Here is a 19,070-nt window from a genome sequence, read left to right on the forward strand (position 1 = left end):
TGTTTCGACCACGATATATGGAATCTGGAATCATGAATACGTGGTTAGCTTGATCAATAGCAGTACTTGTATAGACCATTATTACAGTACACGATGGCATCGTGAAACACGTTCATGTTTAACGTATCTTTGAAGTGCGATGGTTGGTATATGGACCAAATGGCACTGCTTGTAAAACCAAATATTCTGCACAAGCGCAGGTCTTCGTCACGCTACATTATCTGATTATTGTGAATGCAGGCCTGTATCTCATATTCCGCAGCGTGCATTATGTGGAAAACTGCCAGAATGAGGTGTCCAGTTGCTCGACCCGAACAATACTTGGAGCCGCGCGGGATTAGCCGAGCGGTCTAGGGCGCTGCAGTCATGGACTGTGCGGCTGTTCCCGGCGGAGGTTTGAATCCTCCCTCGGACATGGGTGTGTGTGTTTGTCCTTAGGATAAAAATGGTTCAAATGGCTGTGAGCACTATGGGACTTAACATCTGAGGTCATCAGTCCCCTAGAACTTAGAACTACTTAAACCTAACTAACCTAAGGACATCACACACATCCATGCCCGAGGCAGGATTCGAACCTGCGACCGTAGCGGTCGCGCGGTTCCAGACTGTAGCGCCTAGAACCGCTCGGCCACACCGGCCGGCGTCCTTAGGGTAATTTAGGTTAAGTAATGTGTAAGCTTAGGGACTGATGACCTTAGCAGTTAAGTCCCATAAGATTTCACACACATATGAACATTTTTGAACAATACTTGAGTTCAGGTGTGTGCTCCCCACTAGTGAATGCTTCGCCTCATCCCACTCTCTTCCTCGACCGAAAGCCAAGCTGAAACTCCCAGGAGGGCCCGACCGGATCCCGAGTCACTGTCGTGGGCCTCTCTCCTAACCGTGGCTCATCATGGACTCAGCTAAAAAACTACAGAAAATTTTACACACAAAAAACAGCCACTAGCAAAGAGACTGAACTAATTTAAAAGCAGATCGCTTAAATCTGGCGATCACTAATGTTACTCATTATAAGCGTTAAATATTTTATTAATTAACGGCAATAGAGTTCAGACAGTAATACATTACGGTGAATCATGAATTACACATTAGATGTACCAGTCCGGCAATGGACTGACGCGTATCAACGCCAGAACACCAGAAAAACTATAAAATAAATGTCTGAAGTGGGGTGTAAGGATCTCATCGAGGAGGAGAACAACAGAAATTCACAACGAGATGTACTTAAAGAACAACATAAGAAGATAATGCAAATTGGTCCTTCTGCAAATGAGACAGAAATAGACAACTCAGAAATACTGATCGTAATAGTGACTTTAAGACCAAGCAGCTAGAGCCCCAATTCCCGAACTCAACGAAAACCAGTAAACAACCCTAAGTGCCATGAACAAATGGTAAATATATTACCTTACTCGTTCCTTCCCCGCTGCTTTAGTCGGTTTCTTTAGCCGTGGTCACCGTTTCAGCTTAGCAACCTCTGTGAGACGTTAGTCGTGATGTTTGCCTGCTGTCTCCATGTGGTCTAACTCGCCCGTGCGTACACACGTGTCCGACTTGTGAGTTTACTAATTTTCACTCTCCACAGCACCTCGCATTTCGCGGCGACTGACATTGACACTGGATCAAACCGTCACCTTTGCAACAAGTTAGGCTGCCTACCGAGAGCATTCTGCATCACCGATAGCTCTTACAATCATTCGATGTGAAAGTGAACGATGGTTTACATGTACTGTGTCCTCGTCCGATAGGGTCTTGCGTTTGCAAAGTGAAGAGGGATGGATCTTCGAACACCGGATTTACAGCGATCCTCTTCGGGTGATTATTTCATCAGTTCTCCAAGAAACGCCGGAAACTTTTCCGAGTTACTGTCTCCATAAGTTCTATTTTCGCGCCAGATAATAGCGCATCTGTTCAAATAACTTACGTGTACGGAAATTCAGGCGGGTGATGTTGACAAAATGGTTCAAATGGTTCAAATGGCTCTGAGCAGTATGGGACTTAACATCTGAGTCATCAGTCCCCTAGAACTTAGAACTACTTAAACCTAACTAACATAAGGACATCACACACATCCATGCCCGAGGCAGGACTCGAACCTGCGACTGTAGCGGTCGCGCGGTTCCAGACTGAAGCGCCTAGAACCTGTTGTTGACAACTGGCAATATTTCGACAGGAGCCAAAACTGCTATTTTCAAGGCAAAACTGCAGCAAGTAAGCAGTGTGCAAGCGAATTTAAAACCTCGGTTTGCGGAGAACTCCGGAAAGATAACACACACACACACACACACATACACACACAAACCAAAGATGACCGACGTCAGAAGTTATCAACGATGAAATTAATAACAAACGGGTAAGGTATCATTAACTCTGTCCCTCCTTTTTTTGACAACGGGGAGAGCTGGATTCCATCCAGGATTTTTACCAAAACCACGTCCGCCCCCGGTAGCTGAGTGGGCAGCGCGACAGAATGTCAATCTTTAGGGCCCGGGTTCGATTCCCGGCTGGGTCGGAGATTTTCTCCGCTCAGGGACTGGGTGTTGTGTTGTCCTAATCATCATCATTTCATCCCCATCGACGCGCAAGTCACCGAAGTGGCGTCAAATCGAAAGACTTGCACCCGGCGAACGTTCTACCCGACGAGAGGCCCTAGTCACACGACCAAAACCACCATCTCTATTTATAAGGTCACTCGCTAATTTAATTTCAGCTGCTTCCTTAATAGCACTATCCCAATAGCTGGAAGTACGTGCCAGAATCTCCGTGTTGTTATATTCCATAGGATGACCGGTGCCAAGAAGTGTCCTTCGGAATGGCGCATTTGCCCGGCTGTTGTAAGCGTGCGTAACGCGCCGGTTGTCCTATAGGACATAACAACAGGGAAATTCTCTCATGCGCTTCCAGCTATAGGGATAGCGTTATTAAGGGAGCAGTTGAAATTAAGTTAACAAGTAACCTTATAACTAGGGGTTTCGTTTAATTTCTGCAGGTGGTCCTGCTCTCTTATTTGTCAAAAAACAGACGGACAGAGTTAATGCTACCTCACCTGTTGGTTATTAATTTCACTATCGATAACTTCTGACTTCGATCATCTTTGGTTTGTGATGGTGCTAGTGTTTACAGTGTGTGTGTGTGTGTGTGTGTTCCCGGAGTTTCCCTCCGCTTACTTGCTGCAATTCTGCCTTGAAAATGACAGGGTGTGCTACTGTCAAAATACCTGCGGTTGTCGACGACGTAAGCCATTTGCATTCCTGTAAGCCGGCCGGGGTGCCCGTGCGGTTCTAGGCGCTATAGTCTGGAACCGCGTGACCGCTACGGTCGCAGGTTCGAATCCTGCCTCGGGCATGGATGTATGTAATGTCCTTAGGTTAGTTAGGTTTAAGTAGTTCTAAGTTCTAGGGGACTGATGACTTTAGAAGTTGAGTCCCATAGTGCTCAGAGCCATTCCAGTAAGGCCGGCCGGAGTGGCCGGGCGGTTCTAGGCGCTTCAGTCCGGAACCGCGCTGCTGCTACGGTCGCGGGTTCGAATCCTGCCTCGGGCATGGATGTGTGTGCTGTCCTTAGGTTAGTTAGGTTTACGTAGTTCTAAGTTCTAGGGGACTGATGACCTCAGATGTTAAGTGCTCAGAGTCATTTGAACCATTCCTGTAAGTTATTTGAACACCGTATACGCCGGGAGAAACTCGAGTGTCACATTAACACATCTGCTCTTCCAAGGGTAGTTGTGATAACTTGGGCGCATAAAAAGCGATGAAAACGTACTAACGAAGCAGAGAGAGTATCCGAGATTCCATTTATTTAGAAAACGTGGCAGAAACTCAGGTTAAGGATTACCCTATATGAAGATTTACCTTGTATGACGGCTGAAAGTTGCGATTAGATGCTGGTTTCCGAAAGAACGGACACCACCCATTCATATAATTGACTCGCCTTGATGGGCAATGAATCCACGATTTTCAGTGCGGATGCGCATCAACATTCGAACTCCGGCGGGTATCTAAAATTAGCGAGCATGGAGGACATGCACGGGTACTGGGAATAGGTGGGGCTGCGTGGGAATGCGAGTCAGCGGGGAACGTACCGAAATAGTCCTCGCATTTGTTATTAACACCGTGTCCGGTTCTAGGCACTACAGTCTGTACCGCGCTACCGCTACGGTCGCAGATTCGAATCCTGCATCGGGCATGGATGTGTGTGATGTCGTTAGGTTAGTTAGGTTTAAGTAGTTCTAAGTTCTAGGGGACTGGTGACCTTAGCAGTTAAGTCCCATAGTGCTCAGAGCCATTTGATCCGTATCCGGGTGGCGCAGTGGTTAACGTAGCTGATTAGGAAGCAGGATGTCCGGAGTTCAAGTCCGAGTCCGGCACACAGTTTCGCCTGACAGCGTAAAGTCCCGGTGGAGCTGATATCATCAGTTCATTTCCTTTCCTTTCTCCACCCTTCCACCTTCACTTTACGTAATACACTGACGAGACAAAACATTAAATCTGCTTAATAGCTTGTTGGTCCGTCTTCGGAACGCAATACTTCACCAGTTCTGCGATTCACGAACGCGACAGTTCGTTGGTTTGTCGAGGTAAATGGAACCAGATGTTTATCCACAAGTCATTTTATTCCCGTAAATAATAGGCCGCTGAATTGCGCACATAGTGATGGTTGCTGACAGTGACCCAGATGGGTTCCATAAGATTTCACATCAGGCGAATATGAAACTTCCTGACAGATTAAAACTGTGTGCCGGACCGAGATTCGAACTCGGGACCTTTGCCTTTCGCGGGCAAGTGCTCTACCAACTGAGCTACCCAAGCACGACTCACGCCCCGTCCTCACAGCTTTACTTCTGCCAGAACCTCGTCTCCTACCTTCCAAACTTCACAGAAGTACTTCGGCGCACATTGCAGAACTAGCACTTCTGGAAGAAAGCATATTGCAGAGACATGGCTTAGCCACAGCCTGGAGGACGTTTCCAGAATGAGATTTTCACTCTGCAGCGGAGTGTGCGCTGATATGGAACTTCCTTGGTTGAGCACTGTGAGGACGGGTCGTGAGTCGTGCTTAGGTAGCTCAGATGGCAGAGCACTTGCCCGCGAAAGGCAAAGGTCCCGAGTTCGAATCTCGGTCCGGCACACAGTTTTAATCTGTCAGGAAGTTTCATATTCGCCTGATGTGAAATCTTATGGAACCCATCTGCGTCACTATCAGCAACCATCACTATGTGCGTGAGTTCACTATGATGCTCCCCGAACCACTGCAGCACGGTTCTGGCTAGACGTGGACGATTGTACTGCTGAAAGACGACGTTGCCCTCGTGGAAGACATCAAGCATGAAGGAATGCAGGTGGTCCGCAGTTATCAGCGTGTTTTGGATTACCACCACAGGTCTCATAAAAGAGCAGGAGGATGTCGCCCACTGAAAAACTCTGCTCCCATCGGCCTGCGCTCGTGGCGCGTCCCACTTTTCGAGACGACGTTCGCCTGGATGATGGCGTTTGTGGAGACGCCCATCGAGCTGGTGTAGCAAACAGCGGCTCGTAGTGAAACTTCTTGCTTATGGGATATCGTCTCAGTTATGTGAATGGATTTGCGATTTCCTGTCGGAGAGGTCACAGTTCGTAGTAACTGACGGAAAGTCATCGAGTAAAACAGAAATGTTCTCGCGTTCCCCAAGGTAGTGTTACAGGCCCTTTGCTGTTCCTTATCTATGTAAACGATTTGGGAGACAATGTGAGCAGCCGTCTTCGGTTGTTTGCAGATGCCGCTGTCGTTTATCGACTAATAAAGTCATCAGAAGATCAAAACAAACTGCAAAACGAGTTAGAAAAAAATATCTAAATGGTGCGAAAAGTGGCAGTTGACCGTAAATAACGCAGAGTGTGAGGTCATCCAGATGAGTGCTGAAACGAACTCCTTAAACTTCGGTTACACGATAAAGCTGTCTAATCTAAACGCCGTAAATTCATCTAAATACCTAGGTATTCCAGTTACGTACAACTTAAATTGGAAAGAACACATAGAAAATGTTCTGGGGAAGGTTAACCAAAGGCTCCGTTTTATTGGCAGGACACTTTGAAAATGTAACAAACCACTAAGGAGATTGCCGACACTACGCTTGTCCGTCCTCTTTTTAGAATACTGCTGCGCGGTGTGGGATCTTTACCAGATAGGACTGGCGGAGTACATCGAAAGAGTTCAAAGAAAGGCAGTACGTTTTGTATTCGCGGGAAATATGGGAGAGAGTGTCACAGAAATGATACAGCATTTGGGCTGGAAATCATTTAAAAAAAAAAGGCGTTTTTCGTTGTGACGGAATCTTCTCACGAAATTCCGATCACCAGCGTTCTCCTCCGAATGCGAAAATATTTTGTTGACACCGACCTACATAGGGAGGAACGATCACCACGATAAAATATGGGAAATCGGAGCTCGTACGGAAAGATGTAGGTGTTAGTTCTTTCCGCGCGCTATACGACATTTGAGTAATAGAGAATTGTGGAGGTGGTTCGATGAACCCTCTGCCAGGCACTTTAATGTGATTTGTAGAGTATCCATGTAGATGTAGATGTAGACATCTGATGAGCCGAAGTGTTTCCATTGATCCACAGCCTAAACTTGATGATCCCGTGACCATTGCAACTGTAATTGACGATGTCAACATGTGAACATGTCGACATGTGATACTTTACATACGAGAGCCGATGGTATGTACTTGTACCAACTTACACGGAAATTGTCTTCTGAGCGCTGCTGCCGGCCGGTGTGGCCGTCCGGTTAAAGGCGCTTCAGTCTGGAACCGCGTGACCGCTACGGTCGCAGGTTCGAATCCTGCCTCGGGCATGGATGTGTGTGATGTCCTTAGGTTAGTTAGGTTTAATTAGTTCTAAGTTCTAGGCGACTGATGACCTCAGAAGTTGAGTCGCATAGTGCTCAGAGCCATTTGAACCATTTTTCTGAGCGCTGCACCTTTTATTGTCAGGCAGTGCAGACGAAATGAAACAGTAATTGTGGGAAAAACTGTAATTCTGTCGGCGATCTGAAACTGGTGTTGAGGCACGTTTCACGAGCTAGTAACCTTTCATAGTTTATTCTGAAAGAACAAAAGCCGTATCGAGTCTTCCATTGCAGTTCCATGCGGAAAGTTAGGCCGCGTTATGTGCTTACAGACATTGTCCTTGCCAAACTTCGTAATCTGAAGTGCTTTTATCTTCAGCCTGGCTCCAAAAAGTAACGAGTTCAGTTACACGCCCACAAGTCTGTGACGTTAGCAAGTCGCTATTCTACTGTCTGCGTTGCTGTTTTATCGCCATAAACAACGTCGAAAGCCACACGAGTCCAGAGTTTTGGAGCATTTGGCAGTCGGACAAAAGGACTGAAACTTTGTCAAAATTGGAAATTTGTGGTAAGGTCTTATGGGTACAGGGATATTACAAATGATTGAAGCGATTTCATCAATTCACTGTAGCTCCATTCATTGACATATGGTGACGACACACTACAGATACGTAGAAAAGCCGCACTTCAGGTTTCTGCCGCCAGAGCGCTCGAGAGCGCAGTGAGACAAAATGGCGACAGGAGCCGAGAAAGCGTATGTCGTGCTTGAAATGCACTCACATCAGTCAGTCATAACAGTGCAACGACACTTCAGGACGAAGTTCAACAAAGATCCACCAACTGCTAACTCCATTCGGCGATGGTATGCGCAGTTTAAAGCTTCTGGATACCTCTGTAAGGGGAAATCAACGGGTCGGCCTGCAGTGAGCGAAGAAACGGTTGAACGCGTGCGGGCAAGTTTCACGCGTAGCCCGCGGAAGTCGACGAATAAAGCAAGCAGGGAGCTAAACTTACCACAGCCGACGGCTTGGAAAATCTTACGGAAAAGGCTAAAGCAGAAGCCTTACCGTTTACAATTGTTACAAGCCCTGACACCCGATGACAAAGTCAAACGGTTTGAATTTTCGGCGCGGTTGTAACAGCTCATGGAAGAGGATGCGTTCAGTGCGAAACTTGTTTTCAGTGCTGAAGCAACATTTTTTCTTAATGGTGAAGTGAACAGACACAATGTGCGAATCTGGGCGGTAGAGAATCCTCACGCATTCGTGCAGCAAATTCGCAATTCACCAAAAGTTAACGTGTGTTGTGCAATCTCACGGTTTAAAGTTTACGGCCCCTTTTTCTTCTGCGAAAAAAAACGTTACAGGACACGTGTATCTGGACATGCTGGAAAATTGGCTCATGCCACAACTGGAGACCGACAGCGCCGACTTCATCTTTCAACAGGATGGTGCTCCACCGCACTTCCATCATGATGTTCGGCATTTCTTAAACAGGAGATTGGGAAACCGATGGATCGGTCGTGGTGGAGATCATGATCAGCAATTCATGTCATGGCTTCCACGTTCTCCCGACTTAACCCCATGCGATTTCTTTCTGTGGGGTTATGTGCAAGATTCAGTGTTTAAACCTCGTCTACCAAGAAACGTGCTAGAACTGCGAGCTCGCATCAACGATGCTTTCGAACTCATTAATGGGGACATGCTGCGCCGAGTGTGGGAGGAACTTGATTATCGGCTTGATGTCTGCCGAATCACTAAAGGGGCACATTTGTGAATGCCTAAAAAAACTTTTTGAGTTTTTGTATGCGTGTGCAAAGCATTGTGAAAATATCTCAAATAATAAAGTTATTGTAGAGCTGTGAAATCGCTTCAATCATTTGTAATAACCCTGAACTTAATCTAATTTAAACTAACTTAATGCTAAGGAGAACACACACCCATGCCCGAGTGAGGACTCGAACCTCCAAGGGGGGGAGCCGCACAGACCGTGAAAAGACGTTTCAGACCTGACTTTGTCAGAGGAAGTAATTGAAATTTAGTCACTAACAAAAGCATTCGACTATCGTTAATCTAAGAGGGTCAGTCAGAAAGCAATGCCTCCCTGCTTCCTCACCAGTTGACGCACAGTATTTTTTGAGGTCTCCGCATCTGCAAAATAATCACTCCCCCACCCCCAATAAACTACTGGACTGGACAGATAGAAGTTTGATAGTGTAATTATAGGATTCAGTTGCTTTCCTTGCCTCTTTATTATGATGGTCAACATTTTCGGTCCCCAGTATGCAAAAATGTTGGAGTATCGTAGGTATTCAATAATGACAAGCACATTCTTTTTACCGAAGGATAACTGGCCATACAGCTCATCTTTTGTTACTCGGCGGTCCTTACAGATTATTTGCTCGACACGCTGGATGTTGTGTGAAGTCGCTGGTCGGCCGCTTCGAGATGGATTAGCCACTTGTTTTCGTCCTTCAGCTTCTTTACAGCGACAAACGCATCGTCTAGCGTTGCTAATGCCCACCGCAACTTCTCCATACGCCTTCTTCAGCCTGTCGTCGACGCAATTGGGTGTTTCACATTCTGCAGCAAGGAAATCCATAACAGGACGGTGTGTGAAGTCTTTTTACACGAGCAGCGTTATTGTCTCGTTCTATTACTCGTCGTGAGTGCAAGTGTATGTAAGTCTACTGCAGATTTGTTAACGTACTGAGCCCTATCTCTCACGCATGGTCGTTTCGTTTGCACGTCAGCGCCAATACTGTTTAGCCGGCCGAAGTGGCCGTGCGGTTAAAGGCGCTGCAGTCTGGAACCGCAAGACCGCTACGGTCGCAGGTTCGAATCCTGCCTCGGGGATGGATGTTTGTGATGTCCTTAGGTTAGTTAGGTTTAACTAGTTCTAAGTTCTAGGGGACTAATGACCTCAGCAGTTGAGTCCCATAGTGCTCAGAGCCATTTGAGCCAATATTGTTTGTGTTCTAACAGCTGTCTGCTGTGCATTTTGGGTCCTGAATGGTGAAAGCTAGGATAGGAGGGACCACAATTTTTAGAAAAAAAAAATGTTGTAACATGATAAAATGTAGGAAACAGTTTTGAAAACACATTTTATTCCTGACCAGCAGAAAGTTCGTAGTGGGGGTTCCTGTCAAAGACCGTACGGTAAATTCTCTATAGTCATGAGAAGTGAAAGAACTGGAAAAGTGTCGTCCTAACATTTGGAAACTTATACTATTTTTGGCTCGAAAAAACATGTCAAATAATATTTAGAGGACAGCAAGTAGAGCCTTTTTCCTTTATTCTTCGTATTTTGTTTTCTTGCCAAGTGACAAAATAACATTTAAAATTATGTTTTTAGTCAAATAATTGTGATTTTTTTTCACTGTTGAAATGATTTCTAGTATAACACTTCTATTTCCGTTCTTATACGATAGTGTAGGCTTTTTCTCTGTACAGGTATTGTAAAACGTAAATAGCTTTGTGCTTTCAGATATTTCGTCTCTCTTGTAGATCGCTAGCAGAAAAACTACCAGAACCTCGTGCAACCTTTTCCGTGCGTTAAGGAAACACAGCAAACGACACAATAAAGATCAATAAGACACGAAAGCACAAAACCCATTTCTATAAGGGGGGTGAGCTGACGTAAATAGGTTAACTTCCGATGTTAGCAAAAGCCCCAACAGTCCCTTGTTTATGCGCATGTGCACTCTGCAGCATACTCAAGATTTTAGAGCTCTTACTCAGTGTGTCAGTTTATCGTTGACGTCACTGTTCCACTCGCAACGCCGTTTGGTGCTGGTTTACACACAAGCACATGAAGTAACCTCGCTGAATCTTATTAAAAAGAGTCGTCATTTTAGTCTTTGTATTACCTTTTCTTGTCTCCTGTGGTTTTCACTTTCGTTTATTCTTTTTCATTTGGAATGTCTGCCTGAACGGTTTTAATTATTTTTATTTATCTATCGTAATATCTGAAGGTTTAAAAGTGCCGATCTATCGGCTAAAAAACAAAAGGCAAAATAATATATATCTTTTGGCTGTGCAAAAGTATCAGATGTATATATATATATATATATATATATATAATTTTTTTTATTTTATTATTTTTTTTTTTTTTTGCTATAGGATGTACATCTTTTTGAATGGTAGTCATCAAACAAACATTTAAGATACAAGTTCTTCTAGCATCAGAGACAAAATAACGCAATAAGGAAAATTTAAACGAAAGAGGGTTTTATAAATAAAATAATATTCAAACAAAACGATAAACAGAAGAAACAATTGCAATAACGTGGACGAAAATATAGAATGATGAAAAGGAAGAAATTAAAGAGAAATAAATATACAAAAATAATGAAAGTCGCACAGTCAGTTTCCAAATGAATAAAGAATAAAAGGAAGACAAAAAGAGAACAAATAAACAAGTTAATACCATTGTGAAAATGACGCAGGAAAGGATTAGAAATAAAGAAATTAGTTTTAATCCAAGTAATTGAAATTAAAATAAGGATCAAGGCCACTGCAATAAAGATATTTTTTTAAAAAACTGGCCAAGTGCGAGTAGATCTCGCGCACTGAGGGTTCCGTAAAACCTTAATTGTGAATATAGATGTTTCATCCTTGCCAGGAATCGAGAATGACGACAATTTTTGCCTGCTGCCTATATCAACACTGGCACGATATCGGTTCCATGAATTCCAAGTCCTTGTAGAATCTCCACAGTAGTTCCTGAGACTATTCAAGACATACAAAAAGGAGCAAGCAAGGGACTTCAGTTTACACATGTAGCGAGAGAAGCTTTACCAAAATATTTTTTTACTTAGTTAATAAAACATTATAGCTTACATTTCATGTCTGCATGCATTAATATTTTTCTGTTGCGCTTTAGGCAGATGATGAATACAGTGTAAGGTGTAATGGCAGAAAGATATTCTTTATGTGACATAATTACAGTTTAACAATTTTTTCCTTTATTTGTACGGTGAAACATTGCTTCTTGCCAAATTTCATGGTTCTAGGCCACCAGGAAGTACCCTATAGTTTTTGATAAGTGAGTTTGCGTGTATCAAAATACACGACATAAATGGCCGTATCTTTTGAGTACACTGACCTAGAAGCTTAAATGTTTTGACACCGCCTTAGCGTATGACATAAACGTCAATTTGATTCGCCTAACCGTTCCTGAGAAAAGAGTCCGACAGACAGAAAACAAGCGATCCTATATGCGTTCCTTTTATACGGATTGAGGTATGGAATCCTAAAAAAGCAGTGAGTTGCACCCGCAGTGACTGAAACTTACAAACTTCACTTCCTACATCAATTCTTAAACGCTGGGCTACGGTACCGTTTCGAGAATGGATGTTAGCCAGGCTTTAGAGCAGGGGTGTCCAAACTTTTACGAGTAGCTTACCTGGGTCACAGTGGAGGAAGATTATTTTTGGGCTGCTCCGCCGAACCAAAAAAAAGTTTCAGCTTAAAAATATTCAGTTTATCATAAGCTTACATAAATTGAATTTTATGGGATTTTTTTTTCGTCGATCGTGGGATAGATGCTCACTTCTTGGGCTGCATTAGTAATTGCTTTGGGTCGCATGAGGACCGCGGGTTAGACACCCTTACTTTAGACCGTCACGAGACATAAACGTTTGTTAGTCGCTAGCACATGAGGCCCTGAGGCCCCATCATGGAGAATGCGTGTATTGTGTGTTATATGAACCCCTAACCTGGGGAACTCCACTTACAAGAAGTGGTACGAAATGAGAGGAACGCTTGAAATCTGTGGTCATACTGTTAGCCAGTGATGGTCAGTCTGTGGTGTGGGTCGGTAACATGTTTCTTGATTGCTGATTCTTTCTCAGATTTCTTTTTTTTTTTGGGGGGGGGGGGGGTTGACGGGTACCTTCCCGCCACTTTAAGGGGTGTGGGACGTCAAACGGGCCGACTTCGAGAAGGAGAGGCACCACAGGACATTTTAATTTGCACTGTCTATACTTTTACAAATAAATTCATAAAACTTTGTCAGCATGACCAGGAAGGATTCAGGATTCACACTCATAGCAGTAGAAGTTCAAAAACACGAAAAATAATATTTTTTAAATGTGAAATTTCATGTTTTTTTTTCATTTGCTGTTGGCTGCATTTGTTGCTATAGGTACACTTTTCTTCATAAGTAAGAGATTCTTCGAAGAATTTTGCACAGCTTACAAACCATACTTACAGGTGTATGAAACTCTAGAATTTATTTAATCTATGGAAAAATGAATGGGCTGTTACGTTCTAAAGTTCGTGTTTAGAGAAAACTCGAATTTTATAGTTATTATCTCAATTTTTACCACAGTTTTTAACAGATTTTGGAAATTATAGAGTTTCATACACCTGCAAGTATGGTCTGTATGCTGTGCAAAATTCATCGTAGAATCTCTCTTACTTATGAAGAAAAGTATACCTACAGCAACAAATGCAGCCAATACCAAGTGAAAAAATGATGAAATTTCACGTGTAAAAAAAAATTGTTTTGTTACGTTTTTGAGCTGCCACTGCTATGGGTATGAATCCTGAATCCTTCCTGGTTATGCTGTCAAAGTTTTATGAATTTATTTGTAAAAGTATAGACAGTGGAAATTAAAATGTCGTATGGTGCCTCTCCTGCTCCAAGTCGGCCCGTTTCACATCCTACCCCACTTAAGGGCTCCACGAGGGAGCTACAGAGAAAAGGGAGTGGGGATCTGTTTCGGCTTTGAGTGAAGAACAGCTTTTTCTATTTATCTATTTATTTCGGCTTCCGCTTCGTGATCATACAAGCAACCATAATTTAAACAGATCAGTAATAATTGTCAGTTTTGATCATTGTTTATGTACAAATTTCAATGCAGTTATAGCACAAGAAGTATAAATTTTTGTGAATTGATATGTGTATGCTATGCTTATCTATGCCCAAAATTTAATTTAAAGTCAGTTACAAAAAAGGTGTATCATTTTAACTAAACATTTTGTGTACACTTTACGTGTCCGATGTGTCTTCCGATGTACTGGTTAATTGTAATCCATCCTCCAGGCAATGCTATTCTTCGTTCCTGTTCTGCGCTCTCAGAGTGGCCGATCTCGCCAATAGTCGTGTGTTGCCGGGTCTTCCATCTCACTGTCGTACTCGCAGCATGTAGATTTTGAAGTGGCTTATTATACTCCTTGAGAGCTGTGTATACGAGTTTATACATCCTAACGCCTGTTGTTGCCAAAACAACGGTAACAAGTAGGGCCTTTGTACCTCACTGCACTCAGTTGATTTAGAATTCCATCTCCGGGCATGCTGAGCGCTGTTGGTAAGCGGGATGTACTCAGCCCCTATGAGGCCAATTGAAGAGCTGCTTGACTGGAAGTAAGCGGCTCCTGTCACGAAAACTGACAACGGCTGGAAGTGCGACATGCTGGCCATATGCCCCTCCATATACGCATCCAGCGACGCCTATCGGCTGAGAATGGTATGGCGGTCGGTCGGTACCGTTGGGCGTCTGCTTTTTCTTCTTCTTCTTCTTCTTCTTTTTCTAGATAAGTACGAAAAGACCTGTCGATCATTCCCAGGCGATGCAAATGTTGTTTTTTAAAACGATCTTGATTGATTTTCATTCGCGCAATGGTTGTATAAGACCATCTTGACACCGTTTGCTGCATATGACAATGCGTTGACGTTACCATAGGGTGTACTGCTCTATAATGTTTTCCCTCTGTCGTTTTGTTCGACTGTTCCATTCCTCATCCTACCTCATTCGCATGGGACAGGTCCAAAACCGCCACCGCACCAAGGAAACTGCATAATTTCCCGTCCATTTCATGACAGACCTAAAGTTACGTAGGAACCGCTAAAGCCACTTCATGTCACGTCGCGCTCGGCGGTGTTAAATCTGGGGGTCGGGTCAATCACACAGGATAATGTCAATAAATGAACTAGAATTCTGTGATGAATAAAAAATCTGTACCCCAAACTCCAAGTGTAGACATGTGCTCCTCTTGCTCCCCTTGCTATTTATCGCTTGTAGGTCGGCCGGGGTGGCCGAGCGGTTCTAGGCGCTATAGTCTGGAACCGTGCGACCGCTACGGTCGCAGGTTCGAATCCTGCCTCGGGCATGAGTGTGTGTGATGTCTTTAGGTTAGTTGCGTTTAAGTAGTTCTAAGTTCTAGGGGACTGATGACCTCAGAAGTTAAGTCCCATAGTGCTCAGAGCCATTTGAACCATTTGTCGCTTGTAGATTGCCCGTGTGCGCATTCATACTACGTGCCATCAATAATGAAGCCCCATTTCTTCAGTTTGTCCTCGGAATTTCCCACTCAGGATCGTAATCTGTTTAACGACTTCCATACCTACCAGCTTCTTACTCGGCAGGCACCATAAGCGTTGCAAATACTTGTAGAAAGCTCTCTCTGGACCTCAGCCGTTAAATAGGAGTATGTCCTTGAAAAGGGTGGACTCTGTTCTCCTCCACGTTAAATCTCTCTCCACCACCAACCATTTGTCAATATCTCTCAAACACCAGTGCGACCCTTTACCTGGGGGCTGAACTCTGCCTAACGCTAATCAGGGAAGCCGACAACCATGTTGCAAGGAATCCTAAGATTTGTTTATCTACGATCCCATAATGTTCTGACCAGTCAGTGTAAGATACAGTGAATGTCGCTTGCACAGAAAATACTAGCGAAAGTAAGGAGTCATTGCTGCATCGAATTAAGCGATACCTTTACAGTGTGTTGACAAAGTCATCGGATAGCGATATGCACACATACAGACGGCGATGGTATCGCGTGCACGAGGTATAAAACGGCAGCGTGTGGGCGGAGCCTTCATTTGTACACAGGTGGCTCTTGTGAAAAGGTTTCCATTTTGATTATGGCCTTACGACGGGAGTTAGCAGGTTTTGAACGCAGAATGGTAATTCGAGCTAGCCACATGGGACATTCCATTTCTACATCTACATATATACTCCGCTAGCCACCAAGTGGTGTGTGGCGGAGGGCACAATTAGCGTCAAAGTCATATTCCCGCGCCCCCCTCTGTTCCACCCGCGGATCGCGCGAGGGAAAAACGACTGTCTGAACGCCTCAGTACGAGCTCTTATTTCCCTTATCTTTGAATGATGATCATTTCGCGATTTGAAAGTTGGTGGTAATAATATGTGCTCTACATCATCGGTGAAGATTGGATTTGGGAATTTAATGAGCAGCCCCTTCTGTTTAGTGCGTCGTCTACCTGCAAACGTGTCCCACTTCAAACTTTCTATGAGATTTGTAACGCTCTCGCGATGACTGAATGAATGTACCAGTCACGAATCTTGCCGCTCTTCTTTGGACCTTCTCAATCTCTTGAATCAGACCCAACTGGTAAGGGCCCCATACAGACGAACAATACTCGAAGACTGGACGAACTAATGTATTGTAAGCAATTTCCTTTGTTGAAGGACTGCATCGCTTCAGGATTCTGCCAATAAACCGCAATCCAGAGTTCGCCTTACCCGTTACTTGTGTAATCTGACCATTCCATTTGAGATCATTTGGAATAGTCACACCCAGATACTTGACTGATGTTTCCGCTGCCAAAGACTGATCGTTTATTTTGTACTCGTACATTAATGGGGATTTTCGCTTTGTTATACGCAGTAGGTTACACTTACTAATATTGAGAGATAACTGCCAGTCATTACACCACGCATTTATTTCCTGCAAATCCTCATTGATTTGTTCACAACTTTCGTGTGATACTGCCTTCCTGTAGACTACAGCATCATCGGCAAACAGTCTAAGGCCGCTGTCAATATCATCAACCAGATCGTTTATGAAAATAGTAAAAAGCAGAGGACCTATTACGCTGCCCTGGGGCACACCTGAAGTTACTCTTGTTTCTGTTGACGTTACCCCGTTCAGGACGACATACTGCTCTCTGTCTGTTAGAGAACTTTCTATCCAACCGCATATGTCATTGGATAGACCGTAAGCGCGCACTTTTTGTAGCAAGCGACAGTGCGGAACTGACTCGAACGCCTTTCGAAAGTCGAGAAATATGGCATCAACCTGGGAGCCGGTATCTAGAGCCTGTCGTATATCATGCACAAACAGGGCCAGCTGTGTCTCGCATGACCGCTGTTTCCTAAAATCGAGCTGGTTTCTGCAGATGAGCTTCTCAGAAACTTCATTATGTCTGAACACAAAATATGTTCCATGATTCTACAACAAATCGATGTCAGTTCCCACTTCGGGAACGTTTAGGGAATCCAGTATTCCAGGATCCACAGTATGAAGAGTGTGCCGGCACAAGGCATTACTCTCACCACGGACAACGAAGCGGCCGACGGCCTTAACCTAACGATCGAGAACAGCGGTGTTTGCTTAGCGTTATTAGTGCTAACAGACGAGCAACACTGCGCGAAATAGCCATGAAAATTAACGTGGGACGTAGGACGAACGTATTCTTTATGACAGTGCGATGAAACGTGCCGTTAATGGGCTGTGGCAGCAGACGACCGACGAAAGTGCCTTTGCTAACAGCGCAATATCGTCTGCAGCGCCTCTACTGGGCTCGTGGCCATTGGACCCTACTCGTCTGGGAAACCATGAGTCCCGCTTTCAGTTGGTTAGAGCCGATGCTAGGGTTCGAGTGTGGAGGATACCCCACGAAGCCTTGAACTCAAGTTAACACAGTATTGTGCAAGCTGGTGGTGGCTTGGTAATGTGTGGGCTGTGTTCACATAGAGCGGAATGGGTCCTCCGGTCCAACGGAACCGGTCATTGACTGAAAATGGTTGTGCTTGGTTACTTCGACACCGTTTGCAGCCATTCAAGGACTTCATGTTCCCAAACAACGATGGAACTTTTATGGACGACAATGGTCCATGTCACCGGGTAGCAATTGTCCGTGATTTGTTTGAAGAACATTCTAGACCAGGGGATCCCAACAAAACTTTCTCGAGGACCCCCCTCATTGAGCATGATTGGTACCTTATCATATCACAGCATCAAGTACCTGTTGTTGTTATGGTCTTCAGTCCTGAGACTGGTTTGATGCAGCTCTCCGTGCTACTCTATCCTGTGCAAGCTTCTTCATCTCCCAGTACTTACTGCAACCTACACCCTTCTGAATCTGCTTAGTGTATTCATCGCTTGGTTTCCCTCTACGATTTTTATCCTCCACGCTGCCCTCCAATGCTAAATTTGTGATCCCCTCATGCCTCAGAACATGTCCTACCAAACGATCCCTCCTTCTAGACAAGTTGTGCCACAAACTTCTCTTCTCCCCAATCCTATTCAGTACTTCCTCATTAGTTATATGATCTACCCATCTAATCTCAAGTACCTAAAAAAGCCAAATTAAGAGTCTTTTTATACGTTTTCTATTTTTGGTACTTAGAAAAAACATTGACATATTCATTACTGAAAAAATATGAGCTTAAAACTTTTTCAATTTAGCCATCATTGTTATTGTTAAATTTTTGATTATTTCTCAAAATCTTTGTCTTCAAATGTGGGTGTTTAGTACAACAAACTCCTTAGCGCTCGCTTAAGCTCTGCTCATGCAGGAAGCGCCCAAAACAAAAAATCTGTTATCATACGAAATGTATTTAATATATATATTTTTTTAATTCTAATAGCATCTTCGGGACCCCTCTGGCATAGCTAGCGGACCCCTGGGGGGGGGGGGGGGTCTGCGGACCACCTGTTGGGAACCACTGTTCTAGACAATTCGAGAGAATGATTTGGACACCCAGATCGCCCGAGCTGAATCCCACCGAACGCCAGTAGGACACAGTCGAGAGGTCAGTTCGCGCACAAACTCCTCCACCGAGAACAGTTGCGGACGGATGGGAGGAAGCGTGGCTCGGTATTTCCACAGGGGACTTCCAACGACTTGTTGGGTCCGTGCCACGTCGGGTTGCTGCACTACGCCGGGCAAAAAAAGGTTCGACACGATATTAGGAGGTATCCCATGACCTTTGTTACTTCAGTAACATTACTGTCCTATTCCTATTTCATGCAATGAAGGCTTTCACGACCGGATGGTACACACGGTAAAAAAGCCTTAGACGAATTTTTTGATTATCTTAATAGCATAAACCCTAAAATTCTGTTTACCATTGAAGTGGAAAAAGACCTGGCTATTTCGTTTCTCGATGTGTTAGTCATGAGATAGACCGATGGCAGTCTAAAACATAAAGTGTTTCGTAAGAGCACACATACTGATAGATACTTACATAAGAACTCCAA

At 44.2% G+C, this 19,070-nt stretch overlaps 1 protein-coding gene and 1 non-coding gene across 2 annotated transcripts in view; one reads left to right on the forward strand and one right to left on the reverse strand.

Annotated features, from left to right (window-relative positions):
• The window catches only part of LOC124711663 (myelin regulatory factor), a 334,494-nt gene that overhangs the window by 22,732 nt on the left and 292,692 nt on the right, over positions 1-19,070 (forward strand). The window lies entirely within an intron of this gene.
• Trnas-cga lies at positions 4,738-4,812 on the reverse strand. Its single transcript has one exon. It is a non-coding gene; the product is annotated as a tRNA-Ser (tRNA).

Source organism: Schistocerca piceifrons, chromosome 8 (genome assembly GCF_021461385.2).
Source record: "Schistocerca piceifrons isolate TAMUIC-IGC-003096 chromosome 8, iqSchPice1.1, whole genome shotgun sequence".
Lineage (NCBI taxonomy): Eukaryota > Metazoa > Arthropoda > Insecta > Orthoptera > Acrididae > Schistocerca > Schistocerca piceifrons.